This window comes from Hibiscus syriacus, unplaced genomic scaffold (assembly GCF_006381635.1).
Source record: "Hibiscus syriacus cultivar Baekdansim isolate YM2019G1 unplaced genomic scaffold, ASM638163v2 tig00110339_pilon, whole genome shotgun sequence".
Taxonomy (NCBI): domain Eukaryota; kingdom Viridiplantae; phylum Streptophyta; class Magnoliopsida; order Malvales; family Malvaceae; genus Hibiscus; species Hibiscus syriacus.
This window is the reverse complement of record NW_024062692.1, coordinates 2,111,370-2,121,949: the sequence shown is the minus strand read 5'-3', so window position 1 is coordinate 2,121,949 and position 10,580 is coordinate 2,111,370. Positions and strand designations below refer to the sequence as shown.

Here is a 10,580-nt window from a genome sequence, read left to right as displayed (position 1 = left end):
AAGAAAAGAAAATACATAAAAATAATAAAAAAGAATAATAGTAAAAATAATATATACAAAACAAATAAAATATATAAAATAAAGATAAAGAAAATAAAAATAAAATAAAGATAAACCAAATAAATAAAATAAAGATAAAAAAATAAAGATAAAAAAATAAAAAAATAAACATGAAATAAATATATATATATATATAATGATAATAATTAATAAGGGAAAAATATATAAATAATAATAATAATATATATGCATTAATAAGAATAGAGAACAATAATAATAATAATAATATATAATTAAATATAATATAATATTTAAATAAATAAAAAGAAATTAACATTGGGAATGGACTAAATTGAAAGACAAGCGAGTTGAGTATTAAATTTCGAAGAAAAAACAAGAGGAAATTTCAATTTTTGGTCAAAAAAGACCTCTAAAAATGAAGAGGGACCGAAAGGGTGATTTACCCACTTCTCTTTTAAAAACAAGCGAGATCCGCTCAGGTCGGGTTAGTATATAATCCAACAATTAAGCAAAAAATTGCTTCATTCTCATTTTTAAAACGCAAAGCCCCACATTTCCTTTTTCTTTCTATGAAGAACACGGTCGTGGTTTCCAGAAACCAGCCACCCCGTCGTCTCGTCCGCCGCTGTTGATCGGCGTCGATCATCGACGACGCCAAAAAAATTCCTTTTTTTATTTTCGAAAACCTTTTATTCTCATCTTTCATAAAATCAAAAGGGTTTTGTTAAAAACAAGCCTCGGGGGCTATATCTAAAAAGATAGATCTCGGTTTTCCCTCTCATGTTCATTGGCTCGAAAAATCCTTTGCTTTTCGAATCAAAGAGGAAGAAGAGAATACATGCAAGCCGATTTAAAACAACATGCAAAAAAGGTACCTTTTATTTCGAATCTCGTTCTCGAAGTTTATAAGTTTTGCTCTTGTATTTGTGTAATTTTTTCCTCTGAATCTTGTGTTTCATGTGTAATATTGTGTATCTTGTGTGCGTAAAATGGTGTTGATTACATGTTATTTATAGTACAAAAGAGACCTTATTTTTAAGAGTCCTAGTTGCACTAAAATTGCTCCTCTATTTTCGGTTTGTTGAGTCCAACGTTTGTTGGTTATGTGGGTTCCGAAATCTCCGACGATGGTTGCATGCGACGTGAGGAGGGCTCGGGGGAACAAGCGACGTTGTGGAGAAAAGTTTGAAACCCTAATATTCTCTAGGGTTTCAAACCGGGTCGGGCTCCAGGATCGGTTCGGGCTGCTCCAGCGGGTCCGGGTGATTCAGATTTCGGGTCACTATTGGGTCGTCCGTTTTGTCTCTTTAGACTGCTGGGTTATTTTTTAATGGCTTTGGGCCACATGCTTTGTAATGGACCTGTACAAAAAAAATAAAATGTATATATATATATATATTATAATTTATAATATTATATAATAATATTAATTTAAACAGACGAAATTACGTGTCTTCAGAAGCAAACTAGAGTAAGAGGGTCACTCTTGTCTTTACAATACCTGATTTAGATTAATCGATTAATAGATTAGATGTCAAGTGATTAATTATAAAAAATACCTAAATTATAAGTTTTTTTCGTATTTATTTTTTTCATCAATTCAAATATCTAACGTTACAAAAAAATTCATTTTAAATATTTGACCATAACGACTGTTAAAAAATTTCTTTTAAGTGATATATGTCACGTTCTTAAATTTTAAAAAATCTATTTAAAATAAAATAAAAAATTTAAATTATAATTTAAAAAAATCAAAATTTTCAAATCTTAAAAAATCTCCAAAACTTTAAAAACTCTAATTTTGATCCTATATCCACGTCAGCATCTCCCTTTGCCGTCGCGGATTTCGTCAATCAAACCTACCACACGGCATCTCCACTCGACCACCAACCATCCGAAGAATAGCCACTCGACTCCGTCTTTGTCTTTCAAGTTTCAAATGCAGAAGGAATCAAAGGTCGTCGGCCTCTTATCCATGCATTCGGGCCCAACTGCTTCCACAATAAACTCTCTCGCTAACCCACTTCCTATAGGATCTGAGTGCTTCAAAAACCAAAACAAAAATCTCGATTCATTTTGCGAATCACCTCCAACAATAGCCTCTTTCATTAACTCAGAAATAACGATAGGTGGATTCTATGAATAACCCCAATTTATTAGGGTTTTGACGTATATGAAGAACAAGTGGTGGATTCTAGGAATTGATTTTCCAGTTGAGGCCCGCCGTGGAACATCCTTTTGCAACGAAGCCCCTCCTTTCTTCGACATGATTTTGATTTTAATTCTTTAGTTAAGGGACAATAACGGCGGCAATCGACGATATATAGCCGGTGGATCTGGATTTAAGTTTTTTTTGGGGTTATTTTGAAAAATAATAGTAATTTTAGTTTTTTTAAATAAATTCTACTAACAGATTTTTTTCTTACTATTGTTATAATAGAAGTACTTAAGATAATAAGATTTGTAACATTAGATATTTAAATAGGAAAAAGAGTATAGTTTTAACATTTTTTTCTTAGTTGTCTTCCAGTATCCAAGCCTTTTGGGTGATTTTTTTAGTGAGAATTTTCTTCACATATAAAGATTTGAACTTGAGACTTGCTTAAAGTAATATTTATTTAAAGATATTTTTTAATAATTTGACATTAAACATAATACTTTAAAAAATAACAATAATTTATTTATTACTAAAATCGTTTGATTTATGCTAATTAATTGTAATTCTCGGAATGATGTTAATTGTGATCAATAATCCTACAAAAACTTCCGAGATTAGTGTGTGTATATAAAGTTTATTTACCAATTATTTGAATTATTAAATTTTTAATCAAATTTTAACAATTCTCTTTTAAAAAATGACCCACAGGTATCAAAAGCCTCGAATTCTTTAAAAAAATTAAAAGTAAATTACCAAATTAGCCATTCACCTATTTTTATGTTTTTGTTTTGACCATCCAACTAACTTTTACTTAAATCATACCTAATATAGTATTTTGTTTTTGTTTTTGTCACTTATCGTTGGGTTTGGCCCGTTGACTTAATGAAAATAGTGATGTAGTATAATATTGTAATCGTTTTAATTCTCAAAATTTACACATTCTATTAAATTGATCTTAATTGAAAATAATCCAATAAATCCTTAATATTTAAAACTTTTATCAATTTGATTTTCGTTCTAATTTGAAATAATTATTAAATTAAACTTACCCCGGTTGATGAAAGGAGTGATGCGGTCCTATTGCGTAACACCATGAATTTTTGAGTCAACACATGTAAGTCGACGAGAGTTCTATAGATTCATGTGTGTGTGTAATTAAAACATAGGCCTAATCAGATGTGAATTGGGAACAAATAGTCATAAAAAGAGGATTTTTGAATTGAGAATAAATGAGGAGATACCAAATGGGTAATTAGATTATCAAAGGATAATAAGACTGATTTTCATTATATCTTTTACTTTTTGATTGGACGAGCCACATGATATATTCTGATAGGTGCTACATAGCATTGATAAATAATATGAACTAATCTGAAGAAAAGAAAACTTCATTTCTTGATTTGACCAAAAAAGTAGAAGGACCTAAATAGAAAATTTATACACTTTAGGGACCAATTTATGTATTAAGACTTTACTTTTTAAAATATTTAGCCTAGAATAGAACGAAGTCATAACCGAAATATCATAAATTAGAATTTACCATTTTTTGTAAGTTTTAATTATGTTTCTTCATTTAGTCTTGTGCGCTCAAGCATGGCGATTTGGGCTTCAATTCGCAAAAATTAGGGCTCCGCTGTGCTAATCGATCGATTGCCTGTTCCGTTCATAGAAAGATGTGATCTCATACCGACTCCCGAATTTTTCTTCTTCTTAAACTTCGAAGTCGTTAAAGGGTTTTTGAGGGGGATTTTTTTGTGGTTTATGATATCTAGGGTTAGGGTTTTTGAAGGCATGAAGGGGACTTCAGATCGAACCAAGGCGATTCTCTGTCACTTACCGCCGTCCATCACGGAGTCCATGCTTGTCGAACAAGTAGATTGTGCCTTTTTTGGCCGTTACAACTGGTTCTCCTTTCGTTCCGGGAAGAGTAGGTTAGTCCTTTTTTTAATCATATTCTTGATTGTACTCTTTTTAGTACTTTCTTATCCTTGTATTTCTTGTTCTGGTTTTTGTTAATGGAGATTATTCCGTTATGAGTTAATTGCGGGTCTCTTGTAAAGGGGCATGTTTGGTCTTGCTTTGCTTAATCAAATTCATAGTGTCTGTCTCATATAGTAGGAGTGTTTCTTCTGTATTGTAGTCTTTTTTTTTCTTCAGGTTCTTGATTCTTTGGATCAAATTTGAATATATCCTTTAGATACTGCTGAGAGACTAGGGTAGTGTTTGTTAATCCATTGAAAGAATTCAACCAGCTGAAAAATAGTATTAATTTTCAGTTATTTAGTAGGTTAGTCCTTTTTTTAATCATATTCTTGATTGTACTCTTTTTAGTACTTTCTTATCCTTGTATTTCTTGTTCTGGTTTTTGTTAATGGAGATTATTACATTAGGAGTTAATTGCGGGTCTCTTGTAAAGGGGCATGTTTGGTCTTGCTTTGCTTAATCAAAGTCATAGTGTCTGTCTCATATAGTAGGAGTGTTTCTTCTGTATTGTAGTCTTTTTTTTTTATCAGATTCTTGATTCTTTGGATCAAATTTGAATAAATCCTTTAGATACTGCTGAGAGACTAGGGTAGAGTTTGTTAATCCATTGAAAGAATTCAACCAGCTGAAAAATAGTATTAATTTTCAGTTATTTAGTTTTTTTAATGTGTTTTATAATCCTGAATAAAACCATCCAATAGAATTTTTCTATGAATAAGTGTGTAAAATGATAAATAGATAAGGACCTACTTATCCCTTATTGAGGAATATTTTCAATAAATTTTATTTTATTTCTTTTAATACTATATTATCCTTTAAAATTTACATTTATTAAACAAATTAGTTACATCCGATACTTAATTTTAATTAATATAGCAAACAAATTTCATAACTTAAATTCAGTACTTAATTTTCCAGTTTATCAAGAAACATCTAATTCATCCAGTTGGTCTTGCATTTTTAGGTTTTATTTTTATGCTACGGAAATCCTAGGGGTAGCATACAGAAAAAGATTATAGTTTTACTTATTGAAATGCTTTTGCAGTCAGAAGAATCTTTCTTATTCTAGAGCGTATGTGGACTTCAAGAGGCCAGAGGATGTTCTGGAGTTTGCGGAGTTCTTTAATGGTCATGTGTTTGTTAATGAGAAGGGTATAATTCTTGAACTTCATAAAAATCGATTTAGCATATCTTACATTTTTTATAAGCAATATCATTTTAGTTTTTATTGCTATAGGATAAAATTTTATCCTCTCTCAAGTCTCAAATAGGCTAATGTATCTGAATCTGTCTTTTCACCTTCACCTCAGAAATCTCGTGTAGTTTGGGAATGTTAGAACACCTTGATTGCCTAACAGAAAAAAGATTTTTGACTAGCTTATTTAGGATATCACATTTACTTTAATAAAGTGTTTTTCTTAACCTCTATTTGCAATAAACTGATGCTGCTTATGGATTTCATAGTAAAAAGTATCCCTTCACTTGTTTCAGGGGCTCATTTTAAAGCTGTTGTTGAGTATGCACCTTCTCAACGTGTTCCAAAGCAGTGGTCTAAAAAGGATGGTTGTGAAGGGACCATATCCAAAGGTAATAAGCTAATTTTGTTTACTCATTAGAAAAAAGAGGAATTTGTGAGAGCTTATGTAGGCCACTATTTTCCTGTCATAAATGCAAGTGTTTCTTTGACGAACATCTAGATCCAGAATATTTGGAGTTCCTTGAATTTCTTGCAAAGCCAGTTGAGAATCTTCCTAGTGCAGAGATACAGTTAGAGAGAAGGGAGGCGGAAAGAGCTGGTTAGTTAGATGAATCTTATTCACACCTCTGAAGTTGTTGTTTTTTAAAAGAAGGGAATAAACCTTTTTTTTGTTCTATTAACCGACTGAAACTTGTCGTCTCTATGTATTACCATTTTTAAGTCATGCCATCAATGGCCTCTTTTCAGGTGTATCAAAGGATACTCCCATAATTACACCTTTAATGGATTTTGTTCGACAGAAAAGAGCTGCTAAGGGTGCATCTCGGGTAATTTTTGCAATTCCAATATCATAGAGCTGCTAAGGAGCACTATTGTGATTATCATAGTTTGGTGTTTTTCTTGCCGAACTTTAGCCTTTTGAGTCAAATAGGCATCTCTTTGGTTCACTATAAATGTGATTTGATAGAGAAAATGCCAGCAAAAATTCTATAATTGACGTTATTGCTGAAGAATGATAAATATCCAAAGATTCAATACTTTTCCCTTGCTACTTTTTAACATGTTGACATATGGAGTAAGCTTTAAATTTGTTCCTGTTTTTCTTCAGTGCTTTTCTCTGAGCTATTTGTGCCAACTATTCATCATATTCAACTTCCCAGTTCCTGGTTATCTGGTGGAACTCCAACTTCAGCATCATCCAAAAGAGGTTCTGAAAAGCGAAGGGGTAGTACTACGGTGGTAAGCATATCTTTGGTTATTTAGGCAAAACTACATAATGTTTCTGAGATGATATCTTTCTCTCACATAAAATGTTGGAGTTGTAATTTATGTAGTAAAGATGTGTAAATTTGGGTGTTTATTGATCCATTTGTTTTTTCTCTCTTTTAATATTAGATATTTCCTACCATGTATAGATCCATGGTAGGTTTCCCTGGTTAGATATTGTAATTTTCTTGGTCATTAATGTCTTGTCTTTTTGGTGGCAGTATGTTCTAAAGGATAGCTTGAAAAATACAAGTGGCAAAGACAAGTCAACTTATGTTCTGGTTTCCAAAAGGGATGATCAGCTATTTCCTGATAAGCCTGCTACTTTAGCTTCATCTGTGTGAGCTGAAATATCTGAAGAGGAAAGTGGTATGGGTGATATTGCATAAATGCCTAATATAAATCATTTGATTTTTCCTTCATTTGTTTAATGAGCTACTATTCTTTGTTGTTTTCGGGTATGGTGTTACTTGGCATTGATAACAGTTGAAATTTTTTCGTTTTGTGGTTGTATCCTCACTTGTCATGTCTATAGTTTAAATTTCTCATTCTCTCTTTCCAGGAGTTTCTGGAATTACTGATGCTGGTAGAAAGAAAGTTCTGCTTCGTAAAGGAAAAGAGAGAGAATTTTCTCATGTGAGCCACTTGTTCCTTTTTTTCATGTTCTAGTGGCTCTACTATTCAGTCTTCTTTGTTCTGATAGAGGCTTGAAGTAAATGTGTAGTGTACATACTCAGGGAGAATGGGTGAGAATTTTATTGGGTTGGGGGAGAAAGGAACAATGCTATTCTCACTACTCTTGTTCTATACGTGTTATTAGAGACTTTTTTTTGCATGGATACATGAAGGAACTATTGTACTTATTCACCATGGTGTTTGATGTTTCATTCCTTATGATTATAATTCTTTGTGCAGATGGCTGGAAACATATTACATCAACAGGATATTACATTGCCAATTACAAACGTACTTGGTTCAACTCCTATCAAACAGAATTCTGGACGTGAGGGCAGAATGGTCAGAGGCATACTTTTAAACAAGGATGCTCGTCAAAGTCAATCTTCTCGTGTCCAGTCAGCATCAGATTCTGACCTCAAATTTGGAAAAGGATAGACGGCCTTCTCGGCATTCACATGCACAATTAATTTTGAAGGATACAAACAATGCTTCAGATGATAAGGTTGGGAGTGATTTGCATGGTAGCGAGAAGCCTGAGAGACGTAGGAGAAAGAATGATAGACCAGATCGCAGTGTATGGACCCTTCGCCGTTCTAATGGATCTTATGCAAGTGATGAGTCATTGTCATTGTCTGTTTCTCAGTCTGCTGTGATACCTTTAGAGTATTCAGAAGGTTTGTTAAATCTCTGCCATTGTTGTTCCTTGGGAGAATCATTACCCTGGGGATTTTCCACGTGGTTGATTGCTATCATGAAACAAATGGAATTGTGCACTTGCATGTGTTTGCAATTTGCATTATGTGCTCAGTGAGTAGCAGCAGCAAGCTAGGATTGCAGAAAACACAATTTTCCTTTGGGGAGACTAACTTTTATGTTTCTTTTTCCTTTTCAATTGGCAGGGGCTTATGATGATACTAAAGTTAATTTATCAAATGTTCGGGGTATGCAAGTTAAAACTGTCAGAAGTGGACGTAACAGTTCTTTAGATAGTGGTTAGCTTTGATTTTGGAAGCCGAACAAACTCTCTATCATGTATTTGTTTGGATTTCAATAATATTTCTTGCAAGTTCATGCAGAATCCTCTAAACATGGTAGTCAATGTGGACTAGTTGCCGATGGATCATCTGTTGAGTGATGGAAAACCAGGGAAAAGAGGCAATGCTTCCTTCTATGGTTCTCATGAGGTGATTTTTTTTGTACTGGAATATTTGATATGTTCAATAGCCTTGTGCTACTCTACTAACCAAATATTAAATTTTGTACTCTAAATTTGCAGAAACAAGTCTGGGTACAGAAATCTAGTTCAGGTTCTTAGTGAATTTTTAGAACGGTAAGCATTTATTTATTGTGAACTTTTTTTTATGATTTGAAATTGTTGGCCGATGCTTTACCAGTTTGAAAAGTTTTAGTTTAGAGCATGATGTGAAATATTTTTTCAAAGGAAGTATGTAGTTGCAATGATTTCAGGCTGTTGGAGTAACTATATTGCGAATTCAGGGAAATGGCCATTTAAATCAGTAATCAGTCTATGTTTCTTTGATTATAGTTGAAGGTCTAATCCTTTTTCCAGGTAATGCCTTGAATTTTCAGCTTGTATTCGTTGGGTGGGTTTGCCAAGTTAAGACTCAAAATCTGCATTAAATCCGTTGCTAACTTATTTGAACCATCAGTATGTTCCTATTATTGCTTTTCCTTCCTATCAAAACACCGAGTCTTGAAATGTTAAAATATGTATTATTGATAGTATTAAGAATGTGACACTGATTAAAAATCTCATTCAAGTGTATGAAATATTGAAATCTGCTTGAATTCATCTGAGTAAAACTTCTTTATCTTGGCTGGGGATCATTTTGGTTTGTTGAACTGGATTGTTGTCTTCATAATTGATTTAAGCTTTCCCACATAACCGACCCCTTAAGTTTTTCTTAGAAGTTGTACGCATTATATTCCAATTTGCAACATGAAAGATAACTTTGGTGTAGTGTCGGAAAAAGCTGCTATCCTCATTGCATGGTCCTTATCGTTCTGTTTGAGTTGTCTGATGTAACATTTTTTTCATTTGATTTTTTTGTCAAGGTAAGGTACCGTGTTATATTCATTCTCTATTTGATCATTATTTTTGCAGCAACTGCTTATTTACTTGAACTTTGAGCATGCAGTTGAATATGCATTCGCATAACATCATGTCTCCAACGAAGTAGAAAAAAGGTTCGTTGACCTATAGAGGATGCAGATATGATTGTAATTAAATACTCTGTTGAAGAAACCCTGGTGTTAATACTTGGTGGATTGAAGAAATCTTGATCTTAGTCAAAGATGGCTGAGAATAGAAAGTTATCGTTCTGTAATCGCATGGAATAACTGTTTTTTCGGTCGGTGCGGGCATTTGCAGATATTGTTCAGCTGAGGTATTATGAAGCCATTGACTCAACTGGAACTGTAAATATAAATGCAGAGCTGTATGTACGGTGTGGACTCTTTTTTCTTCTTTGAAATTAAAAATGGGTTATTGTGTAGAAAAGAGAAGGCAGTGACCCTCCCGCACAGCTGAGTGATTAGGAGAATGTGGTAAAAATGAAATACCCCACCCCCTGCTGTTTGGAAATTGGACAAGTATTCCTCTGTTTCAAATAAAATAGGGATTTTCTGAGCATAAAAGAAAACACGGCTGAGGAAGGTTTTTCATATGGTGGGACATGACATAATTACGAATTAGATAAATAAACACTTAATAAGCATGTTTTCTTTAGGGTGAATTACGCATTTAGTACTTAAATTATTAGTTTTTGTCCGTTTTAGTACTTAAATTTAACGTTTAAGTTTTAATTTTTTTAAAAGTCATATTTATCATTTTGTTTTTGTTTAATTTTAGTATCCTTTAAAAACTTAACGTTTAAGTTTTATTTTGTTGTTAGAAGTTTAGATACTAAAGTGGATTAAAATTGATAGTTTAGGTACTAAATGTGTTAAGTTTTTAATTGTTAGGTATTGAAATGAAACAAAAATTAAATGTTGAGTATGGTTTTGAAAAAATTAAAATTTTAGGTATTAAGATAGATTAAAATTGATAGTTTATGTATTAACTAATGTTGAGTATGGTTGGGTATCCTTTTTTTTTTTTTTGTTATTCATCACTGACATTTGTGCCTAAACTTTTTCTAGAGTTATTGCATCATATGATCCTAAATTATAATCTTCATTTTAAATTTGTCTTTAAACATTTGAATATTTCAATTATGACTCATTTTAAATTAGATTTTAAATTTTTGAATATTT

General features: G+C 32.3%; 1 pseudogene; it reads left to right on the top strand.

The window, feature by feature from the left end:
• The first annotated feature begins 3,740 nt into the window (after positions 1-3,740).
• On the top strand, positions 3,741-9,423 carry LOC120120492 (annotated as a pseudogene).
• Positions 9,424-10,580: the final 1,157 nt, after the last annotated feature.